Here is a 20,636-nt window from a genome sequence, read left to right as displayed (position 1 = left end):
CAGAGGGCGGTGTTCCTGCTAAGCTTAGAACATAGTTCTTGCCCAGCCTGGAGTCAGGAAGCAAGGGAAGGTCCAGGCCTTGGTGTGTGGCCAGCCAGGGCTGGGCGTATTTCGTCATTGCTGTCCTCTAGCCTCCAGATAGCCCCCACGTACTAGGTCCTTATAAATGCCTGTAGGGGCAATGGAGGCTGGGGGTGAGCTGTCGGGGGGCATCGCCGGCCCGGCAGCAGAGGTACCAGAGGTGTGACGGGCGTGAGCCAGGGGAGCGAGCAGCAGACGCTCACGGGGCCGTGCAGATAGGGGAGAAGCTGAGCCTTTCTGGGCCCTCCTGGACCTTCAGAACCACGTGTGCTTTGCTGCGAGGCTCCCTGGAGACGCTCCACGGGAGAGACAGCTTGAGAGGAGGTACGGCAGAGCCACACAGATAAGGAAAGCTTTCAGTCCTGGCTGTGCTCATGGGAAGCAGAGAACACATTCTGGGGCCGCAGCAGGAACCTGGGCAGAGTGAAATAAGTACAAATCTACCGAAAACACCAAACAAATGCTAAGTTCATCTGTGAAGAAAACCGCTGAGTACTGAGCCTTCAAAAGGGGATGACTAAGATCATAGCGCATTTGCAGTATTTATTCTAATGGTTTTCAGCTTTAAACACAAAATGGTGTCTGGACCATCACGTTCAGTGTAAGACACCAACGAGGAAGGTGGATTGAAGGCTGAGGGGAGACTGAGCTTCTCTGGGGCCATGGATGAACGCTTTGCAGCTCTGGTCCCCTCTGGCCCTCATGGTGTATTACTCACAGTGCCTCATAGAGAAAATGCCAGAAAGCCTCTTTTCCCTTATAATAACTCTAGAAGTAATAGGCAAATACATGGCTTACTATGTTTCAAACACCAAAGAATTTCTCTTCCATCCTTGTTGCTTTTCATAATCTCATTTTCCCTTCATGTATTACACACACGTTCAGGTGCTTCAGTCGTGTCCGACTCTTGGACCCTATGGACTGTAGCCCACCAGGCTCCTCTGTCCATAGGATTCTCCTGGCGAGAGTACTGGAGCGGGTTGCCATGCTCTCTTCCTGGGAATGTTCTCGACCCAGGAATCAAACCTAAGTCTCCTGTGACTCCTGCACTGCAGGCGGATTACTGAACCACCTGAGAAGCCCTTTACATATTAACAATTAACAATTGTTAATAATTAACAATTCAGTGCATTTCCAGTTCTTTTTATTTGCATCTATATAAATATACTTCACTTTTTAAATGTAAAAATTTATTGAGGAGCACAATTAATTGGAGCATAAGTATGAAATGATTTCATTTTTAAAAAGTGACTGTGATTTGTTTTTGTTTTTTTTCAACCGTGCAGCTTGTGGGATGTTAGTTCTGCAACCAGGGATCGAACCTGTGCCCCCTGCTTTGGGAGTGCAGAATCTTAACCACTAAACCACCAGGGAAGTTCCAAAAATGGCTATATTATTTTAAACTTCCCTTTTTCCTTTGGTGCTGAGTGGGCTCCTTAATGAAATCTCAGCTCCTCTTCATAACTTTCCTGTTATGTTCAGTGGTTAGAATGGTTTCATTTCAATATTCAGGAGTCTATTTATTTGAAAACTTCAGTCTCAAATGCAGTTGAGAGAGGGTCTCCTTCCCGCGTCCAGGGGCGGCCAGCAGCGGGTGTGGCTCCAGCTGGTCCCTCTGGCCGTGCGGCGGGGGCTGGCCGGCGGCCTTTGCTTCCTGGCTGCGTTTGCTACCCTAGCCTTTGTGAGCTCAGTGATGGTGAAAGTCCGCACACGCCCCTGACCGGAGCGGCCAGCTTCCACTCAGCACTGCAGGCCCTGCAGCTCCCGGTCACGCCTGGCTACCTCTTCCGGACAAGCCTGGCGGCCGCCGTCATGGTTCCATAGGCCGCGCCTTCGCCTCCTAAAGCACCCAACGCGGGTGCTTCTCAGAAGGGCTCTGCAGTCTCAGCTGGCTGAATGCGTCCTGAAGGCTGGCAGACACCGGCGGGAATCTCCTCTTCCGTGTCCTTCAGAAATCGGGACCCTCAGGGAGAGGACTTCTCTGGTGCTCCAGAGGTTAGTGCCAGGGCGGGGCGTGGGTTCGATTCTTGGCTGGGGAACTAGGACAGTGCAGGCAGCGAGGCCAAAAAAAAAAGAAAAACCTGAGGGGTGGGGTCTGGACTCTCTTTCCGCTGGTCTCTCGCCACCACCCCCCCGCCACCCCGCCTTGGCCTCAGTCTCCAGGCGTCTCCTCGGGCGCGGGGAGCGGGGAGCGGGGAGCTGTCCTCAGCTCTGCGGGCGTCCAGGTGGGAAACCGAATGCCCCTCTCTGCGCCTTGCCCTGTCTTTCCAAGCAGCTCCCTGGAGCCGCCTCGAGGTGGGAGGAGGCACAGCCTTCTGTCCCTCCTGCGTTGGGGTGGAGGGAGCGCCCTCTCCTCAGGAGGGCTTGCAGTCTGAGCCCGCTGAACCCCAGCCCCAGCGGCCCCTCGTCTCCCTCTGCGTGGCGCTCCCCTTGACCCCGCGCTGCTCCCTTAACCGCAACTGCGCCTCTGAAAAGCGTCCCTCTTGTCAAACTAGCCTTAGATTCTTTCAGTGGGTCCTCTGCTTTCTGTTGACCGTGACAAACGTGACCGCGTTTTCCCCTTAGAATATCCCCAGGTCTTCGATGTCATCAAGTACACATTTACTCACAGAGGCATGACTGAATCAGAGGACCAGCAGACAAAACCCAAACTGAGAGGACTTCCATACGAAAGAACCAGAGTGTCCTCTCCCAGGTCACGAAAGACAGAAGGCCAAGGGATGCTCCCAGATTAAAGGGAGCTCAAAAGACCTGGCAGTGAATGCCATGCCCACCCCTGGAGCAAAAAGAAAAAAAATTTTTCATTTATCTTTATTTTGAAAAATTAATTTTATTGAGGTGTAGTTAACTTACAAGAGTTTATTAGTTCCAGCTGTATAGCAAAATGACTCATGTATCTGTATAGTATATATATGTTCTTTTCCATCATAGTTTATCCTAGGGCACCACCACACTGAATGTATAATTCTTGGTGCTGAACAGTGGAAGCTTGCTGCTTATCCATTCTAAACGTAACAGTCTGCACCTGCTAACCTCAGACTCCCAACCTGTCCCTCCCCCAGCCTGCTCCCCTTCGCAGCCAGGAGCTGGGTTCCTACATCTGCGGGTCTGCGTCTGCTCCACTGATGGGTTCATTGGTGACATATTAGATTCCACATGTAAGGGATATTATCTCGTATCTGTCTGACTTACTGCACTTAGTATGACCATCTCCAGATCCATCCATGTTGCTGCAAACAGCATTATTGCATTCTTTTTTAATGACTGAGTAGTATTCCATGCATACACGTGCCGCAGTTTTTCTTTATGCAGTCATCCGTCGTTGGCACTTAGGTTGCGCCCACGTTTTGACTAGTGTAATAGTGCTGCTAGGAACACGGCAGTGCACATATTCTTTTCAACTATGGTTTTCTCTAAATATATATCCAGGGGTGGGATTGCCGGATCAGACGGTATTTCTAGTTTTCTGAGTAACCTCCAGACTGTTTTCTGTCGCGGCTGCACCAATTTGCGTTCCCACCAGCAGTGTAGGAGGCTTCCTTTTGCTCTCGTTCTTTCCAGTATTTGTTATTTGTAGACTTTTTAACGATAGCCATTCTGACTGAAGTGAGGGGGTACCTCGCTGTAGTTTTGATTGGCTTAGGAAGAAATGTTTTTAAATTTTGCTGTAAATGACAGGTTTGCTTTTGTGTGTGTGTGTATGTAGAGAGAGAGAGAATAAAGCAATTGTAATAAAATGTTGGCATTTGGGGATTCTCAGTACAGGGTAAGTGGAAATGCGTGTACTATCTTTGCAACTTCTCTGTAAATCAAAGTTACTTCAGAGTGAAAAGAGCGTAGAGTGCGCATGACTGCTGTCTTACTGCTGGCTGTTTATTCAGGTTGCCTCGTGTTTTTCTCCATTGCAAACCGCCCTGCAGCAAAAAACCTACTACACACACATCTTTCTGTCCTTGTGCCAGTATTGGTTGAATGGAATGGAAGAAGCAGAGCTGTTGAATCAAAGGTCAAACACGTTTGAATTTTGGTAGATTTTGCCACGTCGCCAAAGACTTGCTGTAAATGCCTACATACAATCTGCTTTATATTGCTGCAAAAATATGAGAAAAGTATTTAAACAGATGTAACCTGGACAGATGAAGTCTTTCAAACTGATGGAATTTAAGTCACTAGAGTTTAGAAATTTAGCCAAATCTAGGTTATTATTATACATGTTAACTGCTTTTTCTGCCCTTTATCACCAACATTTTCGGTGTCCTGTGGATTTCCTTTAGCCTGGGGTTTGTGACCCCTTTTCTTGTGGCCTACTTCTCTGAATTCCATTTGATCAAAAATGCTAGTTAATTTTACTCAGGAGGGCAAAAAAGTTAACATACCAAAAAAATTTAAAAAAAAAAGCAGAAAAAAAAGTTGAAACATTACTTTAGAAACAAATTGTACCTGACTTTTTGTATCAAGAATGACATTGCTTTCTTCCAAGAACATACATAGCCAAGGGTTGGTTGACAGGTAAAATCCCTTGCAAGATCATCAAGGGATCTAATATTGAGGTTGAGTTTGGAGACGCGACAGAATTACTGTACAGTTTAAAGAATGCATCTGTTCGCTTGCTCGTTGGCTGCAATCACATGTTCTAGCTGCAAAGAAAGGGAGAGGCCCTTGGGTCCACTGACTTCCTCTGTAGAAGTGGAGACTGATGTGCAGAGCTTGATGTTTGAGCTGGAATCACAGTGCTGATAATGCAGCGCAGTGGCTAAGCGCCGGTCTTCCTTTTTCACTTTTCTTTTTGACCATGCTCTGCAGGATGTTGGATCTTAGTTCCCCGACCAGAGATTGAACACACACCCTCCACACTGAAAGCACAGACTCTTAACCACTGAACATCAGGGAAATCCTGTGGTTTTCTGACTTTTTAAAGTGCTCTTTTCCTGCTTTATACCTGTACTATCTTAAATATCCTCTGTCCATGGGGTTTCCCAAACAAGAATGCTTGAGTGGGCTGCCATTTTCTTCTCCAGGGGATCTTCCTGACCCAGGGATTGAACGAGTCTCCTGCGCTGGCAGGCGGATTCTTTACCCCTTAGCCACCAGGGCAGCCTCATAAATGACTCATACAAAGCCCCTAACCAGGAAATATAACTGGGAAACTGGGTATTTCTCTTTGTATTGCTGGAAACTGCACCAGAACATATGAAAATGCCATAAATACCAGAAATATATAATGTGTCCTCAAAAAGTTTTGCCCAAATGGTAATTCTAGTGTGCTTCATATACACAAGGTCAAATGTTTCTTTATTTGGAAACGATTAGATTTTCCTAGATAATTAATGTAGCTGAAACTTGGGTGATTTGGTTTCTAATTTTCTTGACAGTGGCATAATTCAAACTAGATAATGTCATTTAGCTTTTATAATTGAAAGAAACTTTTCTTTGAGTGTTTATGCCATAATGACGGAAGATAGCCTGTTACGCAAGTATCAACACTGCCCCATCTTATCCCTGCCAGGTCACCCACTCTGGCTCTGGAAGTGTGTTCTGTATTCAGCTGTCTGTAGGTGTAACATTCTGGAAGCTCAGAAAGTCTCATGTACAATTGTAAAGTCCGAATGCCACTGTTAATAGATTCTGACTGTACCTGCTTCATTACTCTGGTGGGGTTACTTGCAGAGCATATTAGGATTTGAAGAACCTTCATGGATACGGTGGGAGAGGATTCTGTAGTGAGGGGTGTGTATTAGTTGCTCGCTCGTGTCTGTTTCTTTGTGACCGCATGGACTGTAGCCCACCAGGCTCCTCTGCCCATGGGATTTCCCAGGCAAGCATACTGGAGTGAGTGGCCATTCACTTCTCCAGGGCATCTTCCTGACCCAGGGATCGAACCCAGGTCTCCTGCATTGTAGGTAGAGGCTGTACCATCTGAGCCACCAGGGAAACCATGGTCGTGGGGGGAGGGGTAACTTGGCCATGGGTCTGATCATTGAGAGTAAGAGGATGGCCAGTGAGGGAAGAGGCAAGGCTCTGTCCCAGAGAACCCTGGGGTCTGACCCCGATTTGGATTGCTGTGATCGTCTAAGGAGAAGGCAATGGCACCCCACTCCAGCGTTCTTGCCTGGAGAATCCCAAGGACGGGGGAGCCTGGTGGGCTGCCGTCTATGGGGTCGCACAGAGTCAGCCACGACTGAAGCGACTCAGCAGCAGCAGTGGTCGTCTAAGGTGATCCACCTGGTTCGTGGGTGGCGGTAACAGGAGTTTCTGCCAATGGTGATGCCATTACTTGGGTGGTCCCCAGTCTTCAGCCAGTATTTTTAGGCTAAAAGGGGTTGGTAGTCGCTGACACAATGTTCTCTATTTAACACAAAATGCCTAGAACTAACACAGCACTGTAAACCAACTATATCCCAATATAAAATAAAAATTAAGCATAAATTAAAAGAGGATTTGCATGTGTTTGACAAACACAAACTGGCAAAAGATCCAATGCTAAAAATTTTTTTAAAAAACACAAATATTTGGTATATCCACTTAATATTCATTGATAAAATACTCTACACAGGTACTTTATAAAAATCAGAATGCCCTAACTATAAAATAAAAAAGAAATAAAAAGTGAATGGATAAAATTTCTTTTAATATAGAATGCTTGTGTACAAACCCCGGGAACGGTGCTCCCCAGACTTACCTGCGTGCACGTCCCCTGGGATCTTGTGAAAAAGCAGATTCTGGTTCATCAGGCAGTAGGTGTGTTTTGCTCTGTGCTCAGTCGTGTCTGACTCTTTACGACCCTATGGACTGTAGCCCGCCAGCCTCCTCCGTCCATGGACTTTTCCAGGCAAGAATACTGGAGTGCGTGGCCATTTCTTACTCCAGGGGATCTTCCCGACCCAGGGGTTGAACTGGCAGCTCCTGTGTCTCCTGCATTGGCCGGAGGATTCTTTACCATCGTGCCTGAGAATTCGAATTTCTAGTAACTTCCTGATTATGTTGGTGCTGCTGGCACCTGGCGTACACTTGGAGTAGCTTGGCCCTAAAAGGTATAACCCAAAAGAGCTTATATCCACAAATGCAGCCTGACACAGGCGTCTCAAATCGGCAATTGAATTATCAGGAGGCATTGCCATTGAATGTGACTCTCGGGTAATTCATAAACAAATGTTGCTGAAAAACCTGTTTGACTTCCCTTGATTTGCACAGCTAGTTGCATTCTGGCCCAAATGCTTTGCGCTCATGCGTGAAACACAGCTGGGTTCTGGACTCAGATAATGATGGATGTATTTTTCACCTCCAGGAATGCCCGGTGGGATGCTTGGCATTTTCATAGCATGCGGGGCCCCTCTTTGTATGCAAGGTTATGCCATGGATGGCAGAACGTTATTATCCTTGACTCCTGCCTACTATCAATAGCACACCCAATCCCGTGAGAAACCCAAATCACGCCCACAGATTTCCCAAGCCCTGTGGGGCACAGAATGGGATTGCCAGAGATGTGAATCGAGGCAGAGTGCTGAGCTCATTCTGCTAATTAGTAACCACGGCAGAAACCCATTGTGAGGTTGGCCAAACACTTCAAGGGCTAGCAGCCCCGGCTGCTCGGAAACAGGTGAGCCTGAGCTCCTTGTGATGTGTTGGTCCATTCGCTTATGACATCAGTACTATTTGGAACGCTGTTGGAGAAGGAGTGGGCTGGAACAGGACATGCCTCTCAGTGTGAAAGCATCTGCTGCTTGGGGGTCTTGTTAAAATGCAGGTACCGGTGTGGCAGGTCTAGAGAGGGACCAGAGATTCTGTATTTCCAACAGACTCTTAGGTGACGCCAAGGCTGGCTGCTGGGGCAACGTTTGCTCCACTCGCTCTGAACAGCGAAAGCTGTAGCACCACACTTGCTGAACTGGGGCTGTAGGTTGGAAAGAGTGCCCAGAACTGAGATGAGCTGAGGGCAGGCAGAGTGGACAACCATCATCCCGTGTTTGTATCCCCTCCGGAAACATCCCTTTTTTCTCACTCCTTGTTACTTCTCAAAGCAGTGCCGACTAGCAGAGGACAGAGAGCCAGCTTGTTTGCAAAGCCTCCTAGTTCCTCTCTGGAATGTGGAAGCGGCGGGTGACACTTTGCTTAAAGGTCATCTTTAGGTCTAAAAATACAGAATAAAGGGTACAGAGATTCTATTTATGTCATCCAAGGATTTAATTAGGTGTAAATGTCATACTGTTAATGGATACTTAAAAGCCAGATTTCCTGAAGATACCGTCCAAATCAAACAATGACTGACGATTGAGAATGTTCTCTGAAAATCTGTTAAGGGAACGTGGTTATTTGGTTCCAGAGTCAGGAAGATGGATTACAGCACGCATGCTCTAAGTCTCTCCTCCTGTGCTCAGGATGCGGCCCACAGGTTAAACCAGGCACAAAGTTTAAGGAGGCACCCGTTCTCTGGGTCGTGCAAGGGCCTCCTTACTTCTTGCCTTGGATGCCTCACTTGCTCACCCTAATCCTGATTCTGCCAGTGCCCATGACAGCTATTGCAAAGAGATGATGCTTATGTCGAGAAATGCATGGTGAGTTTGTCAGTTACATCCTCCATACATAGATGAATCCATGTGTCCTTGGTTAATTACCTATTGTCTGGAATACTGTCCTTATTCATGCGTTTTGTGGTCACCACAATAAACCTGGAAGACACAAAGATGGAAAAAAGAATCTCGACAATTCTTTAAACAAATTCCTCCTTCTCTGTATCTAACATTTTTCCTTGGGCTTCTTACAAATAGAATATCATTTTACCATAGAATTTCATAGCTTATATATTTGTTATTTTGAAAGCTAACCTAGGGCGAGAATCTCCAGGTTGAGTGAATAGAAATGGGCAAAAAAAACCCCAAACAGAGCATCAACTCAAAACCACAGATCACACCCCTTCCCCCACACAACATGTCGTCATGAGTGAATTATGAAAAATGTGCTATTTTTGAAAGAGAATGAGCTCCCAAAGGCCAAAACCAACACTTGAAATCCTTTTCTTGGAAAAGGCCTTTTATAATGTATTGTAGCTGATTTCCAATTGCTTTGTCTTAGATCTGCTGCGTTAGAACCTCTGTGAGTGAAGTGTGGACGTTAAACTCATAAGGTGGCAGAACTGCTGGTGTCCAGGCGGGATTGAGGACAAGAGCTCTCGGATGTGTCTATGTTTAGGCTGGCAGGAAATGTCCACATTGTCAAAACAAAGTTTCGCTTACTATGCTAACCTAAAGATATATGAATAGTGAAAGTCTTTTTCATTTAATTTATGGAAAAATGACCTTATAATAGCAATAACAAAAATAAAACCAACAAATTCCATAACCCTGATAAATGACTCACTTGTTTTCATTTTCTCTCTTTGCAGCTGGTCTGTCCTCAGGTTTCAGAGGCGTGTGACCTTGGCAGTGACACAGGGCCCCTACTCAGAAGAGCCCCACAAATTCCATAGCTGGTCATGCTTTATCCTCGTATGATTCTGCATGAAATTTTACCTAGCTCTGAGCCCAGGGTTGACTGGGAGCTGTGCTCTCTTTTTACTCGAGAATATATGATACGTATTTTTCGTGCCATTTTACGCTGTCATATCGTCTTCGAGACTATTAGTTTTTATGGTTATATAATACCAGATTATATTTAGAATTAAGCTCATATTCCCTTACCTTAATTTTACCCATATTAGATTGCTTCTTGATTTTCATTAATATGTAATTCTGTACCAGTGAGAATCTCTGTGTATTCAGTTTTATCCTTTGGAAATTTTACTCAGGACACTTTGTTTGGATAGGGACCCCTGGGCTGGGCTGATTATACTTCTCAGATTGCCTAGGACAGAGTTGGCTTATGCCTGATGTATTCATTCACTGCACCCCTTTTGGATCTGAGAAGTGCTCCCATGGGGGCTATAAATTTCATGCTTTTCTTGGCTGTGGCTGGTATTACGCCTATTGAGCACTTTTAGAAGGGAGAACTGATAAAATCAAATGGTAGTAATAAAATATTTTATACAACGCTGAGCATAACCACTTTGGAAAATAAAATAAGGGGAAAAGAAAAGCTTCTTGGGCTTCCCGGATGGCTCAGTGGTAGAGAATCCGTGTGCTGATGCAGGAGACACAGGTTCAATGCCTGGTCCGGGAAGATCCCCCATGTCGCAGAGCAGCTGAGCCCATGCACCGCAGCTGCTGAGTCAGGGCTCTAGAGCCCGGGGGTTGCACCTGTTGAGACCTTGCACAGCAGCTACTGAAGCCCCTGGACCCTAGAGACTGTGCTCCGTGATGGAAGAAGCCACCGCAGAGAAGCCTGCCGCAGCTAGAGAAAGCCCGCTCAACCCAACAGAGAAAGCCCGCTCAACCCAACAGAGAGAGCCCGCTCAACCCAACAGAGAGAGCCCGCTCAACCCAACAGAGAGAGCCCTCACGCAGCAGCAAAGCGCTCAGCCGAAAACAGCCAGATAATAAATAAACCTATACAAAAGAAAAGCTTATTTAGGAAAGATTGTCGAAATAGGTTTCAATTTTTCCACACAATCACATAATTAAGAAGAATGGGATGAATTAAATGTCAATAATCTTTGGGGGCGTTTTAAAAATTCTTAGCAGATATGTGACTATTAGTGACCCATGGTGGTGAGAAATACCACTTAAAAATCAAGATGTTATGTTTATTTTTAAAATCCACAGATAATTTTTGTATTATATTAAAATATCATTAATTCTGATATGACCAATTTGAAATTGGTGATAATTTCAGGATGGACTTTAAAGTTTCTCTCTGCCATATCAAGGAAAAATAGGACTTTGCTAATTGCACTCATCTCACATGCTAGAAGGTAATGGCACCCCACTCCAGTACTCTTGCCTGGAGAGTCCCAGGGATGGGGGAGCCTGGTGGGCTGCAGTCCATGGGGTCGCAAAGAGTCGGACACGACTGAGCGACTTCACTTTCACTTTTCACTTTCATGCATTGGAGAAGGACATGGCAACCCACTCCAGTGTTCTTGCCTGGAGAAGCCCAGGGACGAGGGAGCCTGGTGGGCTGCTGTCTATGGGGTCGCACAGAGTCGGGCACGACTGAAGCGACTTAGCAGCAGCAGCAGCAGCAGCAGCACGTGCTAGTAAAGTAATGCTCCAAATTCTCCACGCCAGGCTTCAGCAATACGTGAACTGTGAAATTCCAGAGGTTCAAGCTGGTTTCAGAAAAGGCAGAGGAACCAGAGATCAAATTGCCAACATCCGCTGGATCATCGAAAAAGCAAGAGAGTTCCAGAAAAACATCTATTTATGCTTTATTGACTACGCCAAAGCCTTTGACTGTGTGGATTACAATAAACTGTGGAAAATTCTGAGAGATGGGAATACCAGACCACCTGACCTGCCTCTTGAGAAACCTGTATGCAAGTCAGGGAGCAATAGTTAGAACTGGATATGGAACAACAGACTGGTTCTAAATAGGAAAAGGAGTATGTCAAGGCTGTATATTGTCACCCTGCTTATTTAACTTCTATGCAGAGTACATCATGAGAAACGCTGGGCTGGAAGAAGCACAAGCTGGAATCAAGATTGCTGAGAGAAATATCAATAACCTCAGATATGCAGATGACACCACCCTTATGGCAGGAAGTGAAGAGGAGCTAAAAAGCCTCTTGATGAAAGTGAAAGAATTGGCTTAAAGGAGAGTGAAAAAGTTGGCTTAAAGCTCAACATTCAGAAAACGAAGACCATGGCATCTGGTCCCATCACTTCATGGGAAATAGATGGGGACACTGTGTCAGACTTTATTTTTGGGGGCTCCAAAATCACTGCAGATGGTGATTGCAGCCATGAAATTAAAAGACGCTTGCTCCTTGGAAGGAAAGTTGTGACCAACCTAGATAGCATATTCAAAAGCAGAGACGTTACTTTGCCAACAAAGGTCTGTCTAGTCAAGGCTATAGTTTTTCCTGTGGTCATGTATGGATGTGAGAGTTGGACTGTGAAGAAAGCTGAGCACCGAAGAAGTGATGCTTTTGAACTGTGGTTTTGGAGAAGACTCTTGAGAGTCCCTTGGACTGCAAGGAGATCCAACCAGTCCATTCTAAAGGAGATCAGTCTTGGGTGTTTGTTGGAAGGAATGATGCTAAAGCTGAAACTCCAGTACTTTGGCCACCTCATGAGAAGAGTTGACTCATTGGAAAAGACTCTGATGCTGGGAGGGATTGGGGGCAGGAGGAGAAGGGGACGACAGAGGATGAGATGGCTGGATGGCATCACGGACTCGATGGACATGAGTCTGAGTGAACTCTGGGAGTTGGTGATGGACAGGGAGGCCTGGTGTGCTGCGATTCATGGGGTCGCAAAGAGTGGGACACGACTGAGCGACTGAACTGAACTGAAGTGAGGAATAGTATACTTAAGAATATAGGAAGAGGTGGCTGTTCACGTTGGATCATGAAAACCTCAAAGAGCTTCAGCAACTGCACTTCTATAACCGAAATGAAATGACTTGGTAAGCAGGGCTTTGTCGCTGGTTGGATTCATGCTTTGACTTGCTAATTCAAATAATTCTTATCTATTCATTGAATCCGAGTCTTTGCCAAATATGATTAGTATCAATACATCTAGTTCCAATTAGTATATGAACATGACCTTGGCAAAGCCTCACTTCCTTAACAATAGTGCTTCATCATTACATTAATTCTTCCCATTCCAGAAGACTAGTCCTTTGAATTTGTTCCAATTTTTTTTTCACATTTTTTGAGAGGTTGCATTTTCTGGATAAAGGGGGGAAAAAAGCAAACCATGTGTGTTCCTAAGACTTGAGTTTGGCTGTGACCTTGGTGAAAGCGAAGTGCAGTCCCGGATTTACAGGGGAGGGAACTTTGGACTGTCTCCTCCCTCCGGAAAAAAGACACGTGGAGGTTGGGGGTGTTTGCCGGGGGGCAGCGGTGGGGGCATCTGTACTTGGCTGCCGTGTGAAGGCCACTGGGGAGATCAGAGAGGCTGCTCCTGGAAGATTCCAGAGTTTTGAGGGTTTGATGGAGTGCACACACTGCCCAATCTGAGACAGCATTAGTTTAATCTTATCTTCTACACTGATTAGCTCTGGGACCAAGAGCATGTTCATCTTCTCGGAAACTCAGTTTCATTGTGTATTGGTAAATACATTTCTCCCCGCAGTTCCTGGGTAGTAAGTTTAGACTGGGTCCTCAAAAGAGCAGGAAAAGACAAGGGATACCTGGGAGGAGAGGCAGCCAGGAAAAACCGGGCAAGCTGGAGTTTTGTGTGATTCTCCTCGGGGAGAACAGAGCCCCATGCTGGAGGGGAGCAGGCAGGAGAGCTCTGGGCCGGCTTAGCCCACTTGATTAGCGGGATCGGAGCGGAGGAGTGCTCCTCTCTCAGTGGGTCCTGGCCTCGCCTTCCTCCGCTGTGTTCACCAGGCGGTTCTTCACGTCCGCGTCTCTATTTCTTCTCTGTAAACAGGTTCATCAGTACTGTTTTTCTAGATTCCATATACATGCGTTAATACCCAATTTTTCACTCTGTGTCGTCTGGAGGGGTGAGAGGGGTTGGGAGGGAGGTGCGAAGGGGAGGGCTACGTATGTTGTTATGACTGATTTGTGCTGATGTAGGGCGGAGACCACTGCTGCATCGTAAGGCCATTATCCTCCAGTTAAAAAATAAACACAAGGGATGATTAAATTATTAAAAGACAAACAAACAATAATGGATGACTGGCCATTTTGCCCTTGACAGGGGCAGGTGTCTTTTAGGTCAGTGCAGGCGCCAGAGGCTGGGACTTGGAGGTGATCAGTAAGAAGCAGTGGGGAGAGGGAGCACCCTCACTGTGAGGGCAGAAACCAGGAGAGAGGGGATTGGAGTGCCTCCAAGGAGGGGTCCATTGGGGCGATAAACTAACTCTGAGCCTGGATATCCATCCTAGGCCTTGAGGTTTTGATTCAGTGGCCTCTGAAAAGCACTGTTCATTCATGAAATCCTGCCTCGTTCTCTCCTTTATTTGTTGAGTGCTGACCAGGTGCTCAGAGTTTAGGCTGGGGACATTCATACGGTTCAGTGGAACTGTTAAGGCTGAGTGATGACCCCTCCTGGTTAGCCTGGCCTTGTTCTGCAAGGGACAACCAAACTTCTTTCTAGGAAGCAAGGCTAGATGTCCTGGGTCTGGGGATGGATCAGCCTTCACATCTAACTCGAGCCTTAAGAGCCAGCCTGCCCCACTGGTCCTGTCCCACCCACACTGTTGGGCTGCTCTGATGGTCCTTTCTTGGGAAAGGGGACTGCAGACCTCCTGCCAAGGCCTCATCCTTCTTGGTCGTCGTCCCAAAGAACTCGCTTTGGTTTCCTCGGAGTGAGGTCAGCACTCTACTTCAGCCGGTAGACTGGGAACTCAATCCCTCATCCCCGTTGCTGTCAGCACGGCTTCCTAGGACTAGGAGGCCTTACTCCTCGCTCCGGTGGTGTCTGACCACACCCCGAAGTCTCGGTTGTTTTTTTCTGTTTTGTTCACCATGGGTCTGAGAGCCTCTGGCTGTTCACACCTGCCTGGAGGCAGATGAAAATAGATACCATGTGCTCAGGTAGTTAGTGAGTAGAAACACCAGGAATTCAAGCCCAGGTGAACTGACCCCAGAGTCTGTTCACAGCTGCATGGCTATTGGTTATCTCAACTCCACTGTCTAGCGTCTAGCATTGCTTGTTCTTGAGAAAATCCAGTTCAGCCCACAGGGCGTTGCTTTGTCTATAGTCTGGTTTTCCTCCTCCCTCAGGAAGCTTTTAGAACCGGAAGTATATTGCCAGGGTTCTAAATTCGCAGTGTGTCGATTTAGGTCTTTCCCTCCACTCTTTCAGCGAGTGAATCCTTTCAATTTTTTCAGTTCTTGAATTTTTAAAAAAACTCATTTCTAAGGCTGACTTTCCTGTTCATCCATCTTTTTTAAGGGAAAACGAAATCCTACGTATTTGACCTTCTGGACCGATTTCTCGAATTCTTTTCTCTCATTGTTTTCATCTTTCAGTCTTTCTCTTTGGGGAATTTTCTCAGTTCTCTTTCTGTTGAACTTTTAATTTGGGCAAATATTTAAATTTCAAGGAATCTTGCTTGTTTTATATCATCCTGTTCTTGTTTTTTTGAAAAATGGGTTTAATAGGTTTAATATTTTGTCAGTTTTTTCTCATACCACCGACTAGAAAGTGTTGAGGTTCCCTTTTATTTCTAGCACCGTTTTTTCTTTTTTTGAAATAAAATTCTCTTTGTACATACCGATCTTTCTCTTTCACATGGAAAACTTTTTATAAATACCTGGTGATTCCCGATTGTTTTTTATATTTTAAAATTAGGTCCTGAAAGTTACTTGGGAGTTCTGTTGCCAAATTGGAGCTTATTGATAGGTGTCTCTGGGTAACAAGTGATGTAGTGGGAGCTGACCTGACCTGGGGCTCCCCAAATGTGGAAAGGTGGAGGTGCTTTTATATATATATATATTTTTTAAAATAAATTTTTAATGTATTTTCACTTTTAGTTAGTGACTCACATGTTCTCTAAAGTATTCAGCATCACTGTTTTTCTCCACTGCTTCTTTCTTTTTTTTAAAAAATCTATTGGTATATAGTTGACTGATGATTTTGTGTTGGCTTCAGGTGTACAGAAAGGTGAATCAGGTATACATGTACATGTCCCCACGCTTTCTTAGACTCTTCCCCAGTTGGTCATTACAGAGTGTTGAGTAGAGTCCCCTGGGTTATCTGGAAGGCTCTTACCAGTCGTTTGTCTTCATAAACAGAGCTCCCCGTGCTCTGTGTCGCAGGGAGCTCCGCTCAGTATCCTGTGATGGCCTCTAAGGGAAGTGCTCATGTCAACCCCAGCCCCCAGTTTGAGGCTCTTTATCTTACCCAAAGCAGACGCTTCCGATTTCTCGCCTGGGAGAGCAGATCCCTGTGTGAAACTCCCACGTGGAGCTGTGGTACCTGTCACGTCGTGTACTGGCTGTTCCAGCCTCTATGGCTGAATAACACATGTCCCCAAAGATTAGTGGCTTAGAGCAGTCATTTGTTACCTCTGAGGGTTTCTGTGGGTAAGAAGCTTGGTGGCTGACTGGTGGTTTGGGTTTGGGGCTGCTCGTAAGCTGGGGCCGCGGTCATCTGAAGGCTTGACTGGGGTTGGAGGATGCGCGTCCATGGGGACTTGATCATATGCTGGAGAGTAGGTGCTGGGGCCCGTCTCACCACGGGGCCTGACCACGGAGCTGCTTGAGCATCCATCCGGCACGGCTTCTGCACAGTGAGCAATCCAGTAAACAGAGGGGAGTGTGCAGGCCTCTGAAGACGGAGCCTCAGACACCATCCCTTGTCACTTCTGCTGTATTCTGCTTGCCCCCAAAGAGCGGTTCTCTGGTGGCAGGAGCTTAAGCGAACACCAGGAGCTAAGTATCGCTGGAGTCGGTCTTGTACGACGGGCACCGTGCGGACTTCCCGCTTGTCTCCCCGTGTTCAGGGGTGCGTCTTATTCCTACTTTCTGATGTAACTTAGTCTTTAATTTGGGGCCCCAGGGGCTCTGCAGGAAGGCAGGCAACTTCGGGCCTTTTGTTCATGTCTGCCTCTGTGTACACATTGCGGGATTCCTCCTCCCATCTCTCAGGGTTTTCTTGAAATCAGCTGTCAGCCAGGAGATTTCCTCCTGTTCTTTCTCTGATGGTAGATGTATATGTTTTCCATCACTATCATTAGTGAGTTATTAGGAGGATGGAGAGAGAAATGCATTTGGTCAACTCATCACTTTTAACTCGAAGCCAGAAACTGTGTTCTTAATACAGTTTCCAGAATGGGACATAATTTTATTTCATGGGCTGATTTTCTGATTATCTCTATGAATAAATTACCTTTCCCTAATACCTAAGAACAGCCTGTTACTCCAATTGATATTAAAGGATTTTTAAGAAGCTTCAGTTTATCTATAAGACATAAATAGTACTGGGTGCTGTATGCTGCTTGACACAAATTTTTTTAGCCTTATTTTGATATTAATGTAAAATTAGGACTGCCGTCTATAATAGGGTTCACGCTGTGAAGTTGACACTGTATTTCAGAAGGTAGCGGAAAAGATGAGCTTGATGACTGGGGATCCTGTCACTTCTGTGGCTGCAACAACTCTATAATGTATCTTTTTCTATCATTAGAAGCATCTCCTTTCATCACCAAAGACAATTTGCTTGTAAATATTTATAGCTCCCCCTTTCCCAGGCTTTTTGTTACAGAGGCCTTCATTTACCCTGATGTAGTCCTCTGTCTAATTTTTCTTTCTTTTTTGATTAATAGAGGATACACATTTTTCTTTCAAAATCACTAAGAAATTAAGTTTAGAAGAGCCAAAATATCTGATATTAGAGATAGGTTCACGCTCAAATTTTTCTTTCTTTCTTTGTTTAAAAAGTCTAACGATGACTGAGTGACTGAAAGACAACCAAACAATTTCAGTTGATGACTTAGCAATTTAACTATGAGAACAATTTAAATTGTTAACCTAGAAAACACACACAATCAGAAATAAAAATGATAAAAATCAGCCATAGTTTTACTACTTTCTTCTTGGTATATATCCCTTTGATTTGTTTTTTGTGCGTAGATGCTCATTATTCTCTTTATTAATTTTGTCACTTAATGGTTTATTATGACCATCTTTCCTTATTAAGAAATATAAGCCAGCTATTTGTCAGTTATACTTCAATAAAACTGAAATTTAAAAAGGAACATAAGCCTAAATGATCAACTTTAATGTCAGTATACAATTCCATTTTATGAATAAAATAATGTATTTAACCCATTCCTTATTGATGGATATTTAGGTTGCCATAAAACCTTAGTTATAATAAACAGTGCTGTGATAAATATTCATATATGTTTGTGTACAAACATATCCACATCCTGACGTTGACTATTTCGGAAAGGTAGATCCTTTGAAGTAGAATTTCTGCGCTGTAGGCTATCAGTCAGTTCAGTTCAGTTCAGTTGCTCAGTCGTGTCTGACTCTTTGTGACCCCATGGACTGCAGCATGCCAGGCTTCCCTGTCCATCACCAACTCCCAGAGCTTGTTCAAACTCATGTCCATCGAGTCGGTGATGCCATCCAACCATCTCATCCTCTGTTGTCCCCTTCTCTTCCTGCCTTCAATCTTTCCCAGCATCAGGAGGGAAAATCTTTTCCAAGTTCTTTGAATCAGTTCTTTGCATCAGGTGGCCAAAGTATTGGAGCTTCAGCTTCAGCATCAATCCTTCCAATGAATATTCAGGACTGATTTCCTTTAGGATGGTTGGATCTCCCTGCTGTCCAAGGGACTCTCAAGAGTCTTCGCCAACACCACCGATCAAAAGCATCCATTCTTCAGCACTCAGCTTTCTTTGTAGTCCAACTCTCACATCCATACATGACTACTGGGAAAACCATAGCTTTGACTAGATGGACCTTTGTTGGCAAAGTAATGTCTCTGCTTTTGAATATGCTGTCTAGGTTGATCATAGCTTTTCTTCCAAAGAGTAAGCGTCTTTAAATCTCATGGCTGCAGTCACCATCTGCAGTGAATTTGGTGCCCAAAAATGTAAAGTCTGTAACTGTTTCCATTGTTTCCCCATCTATTTGCCATGAAGTGATGGGACTGGATGCCATGATCTTAGTTTTCTGAATGTTGAGTTTTAAGCCAACTTTTTTACTCTTCCTTTTCACTTTCAAGAGGCTCTTTAGTTCTTCACTTTTTGCCATAATGATGGTGTCATCTGCATATCTGAGGTTATTGATATTTCTCCCAGCAATCTTGATTTCGCTTGTGCTTCATCCAGCCCAGCGTTTCTCATGATGTACTTTGCCTATAAGTTAAATAAGCAGGGTGACAATATGTAGCCTTGACGTACTCCTTTCCTAATTTGGAACCAGTCTGTTGTTCCATGTCCAGTTCTAACGGTTGCTTCTTGACCTGCATGCAGATTTCTCAGGAGGCAGGTCAGGTGGTCTGGTAGTTCCATCTCTTTAAGAATTTTCCACAGTTTGTTGTGGTCCACACACTCAAAGGCTTTGGAGTAGTCAAGAAAGCAGAAATAGCTGAAGCCTATCCCTTCTCCAGTGGATCTTCGTGACCCAGGAATTGAACCGAGGTCTCCTGCATTGCAGGCAGATTCTTTACCAACTGAGCTATCAGGGAAGCCCATGAGACGTTTTAGGTGAACAAAATAGACAACATATAGTTTGATTATATATTTTTCTACTTGTGCACACATAGGACAAATTCACCAAAGAATCAGAAGTGACTATCTCTTAACAGGGCAGCCCACTCCAGCATTCTTGCCCGGAGAATCCCGTGGACAGAGGCGCCTGGGGGGCTATAGTCCCTGGGGTGCAAAGAGTCGGACACGACGGGGCGAATAAGCGCAGCGCACACGATGGGGATGGAAGGCGCGCCTTCCCTCGGAACTTCTGGGATCCTTCAGTTACTTAGGGGCAAACGTTGCTTTAGCCTTTTTCTGAGACAGAGGGTTAGAGTCGGGAATTGTCCCAAAGAGGGTCCACTACACTTGTAGCTCTCCCTCTGGTCAAGGCTGAGAATTGGGGAGGTGGGGCAGATCTCCTTGCAGCTTTTTATAATCATCATTACTGCTGTTTTTCTCTGTCTCTTTCTGGCTGCAGTGCACGTGTGCAGGATCTTTGTTCCCAGCCATGGATTCAGCTGTGCTCCCTGTAGTGGAAGCACATAGTCCTAACCACTGGTCCACCAGGGAAGCTCCTCTCTGCATCTTAATACAAGTTCCAAGGAGACCATTATCCACTGCTGTGGCTTAGAAGATGAACAGCTATCGCCAGGAAAGAAACTCTTGACCCAGAAACCCTTCAGGGCCCTGAGTGAGATATGGGAGCTAGCTCTGGTACAACCGTGACATGACATCAGTTCATTTCTGTCTCTGGTGACCTGGGGAGCCCAGAGAGCTTTTCTGAGTTCCCATGAAGTCAAAACTATTTTCATGGTTATACTAAGATGGTATTTGCCCTTCACTCTCATTTTCTCATGAGTATGCAGTGGAGTTTTCTGCAGAGTATGATGTGTGATATTTCGACAGAGTGAATGCAGAAGCAGATGGCGTAATCCAGTTGTCATCGATTAGGCCAAGCATTGAAGAGATTTGCAAAAGTATAAAACAATGCTATTCTCTCGCTGCTTATTTTGTTTTGGCAAATAGAGTCATTTTTCATTAAATATGCTACTTATGGTATCAGAATGATCTTGTTATTTTTCATTTATAAATGAATAAGTCAATATTTCAAATTTTTATTTTAATTTCAAATATGGTTAATTTTGAGAAATATTTACCCACATGAGCAAAAGTCTTTTGGGGGTCCTGGATAATTATTACAGTATACAAAGGTCCTGAGATGAAGCAGTTTGAGAACCATGGTGTAAAGAAAAGAGACTGAACTGAACCCTAGGAAATGGTAGCACCAAGAGATGCAGAATTTCTACTGACCGATGAGCATTTGACAGACTATATTATTATGGATACTTGATTCCAAA

At 45.2% G+C, this 20,636-nt stretch overlaps 1 long non-coding RNA gene across 1 annotated transcript; it reads left to right on the top strand.

The window, feature by feature from the left end:
* Nucleotides 1,892–20,343, top strand: LOC108634078. Its single transcript, XR_001917355.1, has 2 exons — nt 1,892–2,076; nt 19,757–20,343. It is a non-coding gene; the product is annotated as an uncharacterized LOC108634078 (long non-coding RNA).

The sequence above is a fragment of the Capra hircus genome, chromosome 27 (assembly GCF_001704415.2).
Source record: "Capra hircus breed San Clemente chromosome 27, ASM170441v1, whole genome shotgun sequence".
In the NCBI taxonomy this organism is placed as follows: Eukaryota; Metazoa; Chordata; class Mammalia; order Artiodactyla; family Bovidae; genus Capra; species Capra hircus.
The sequence above is the reverse complement of the archived record's forward strand: the minus strand, read 5'-3'. Positions and strand labels throughout refer to the sequence as shown.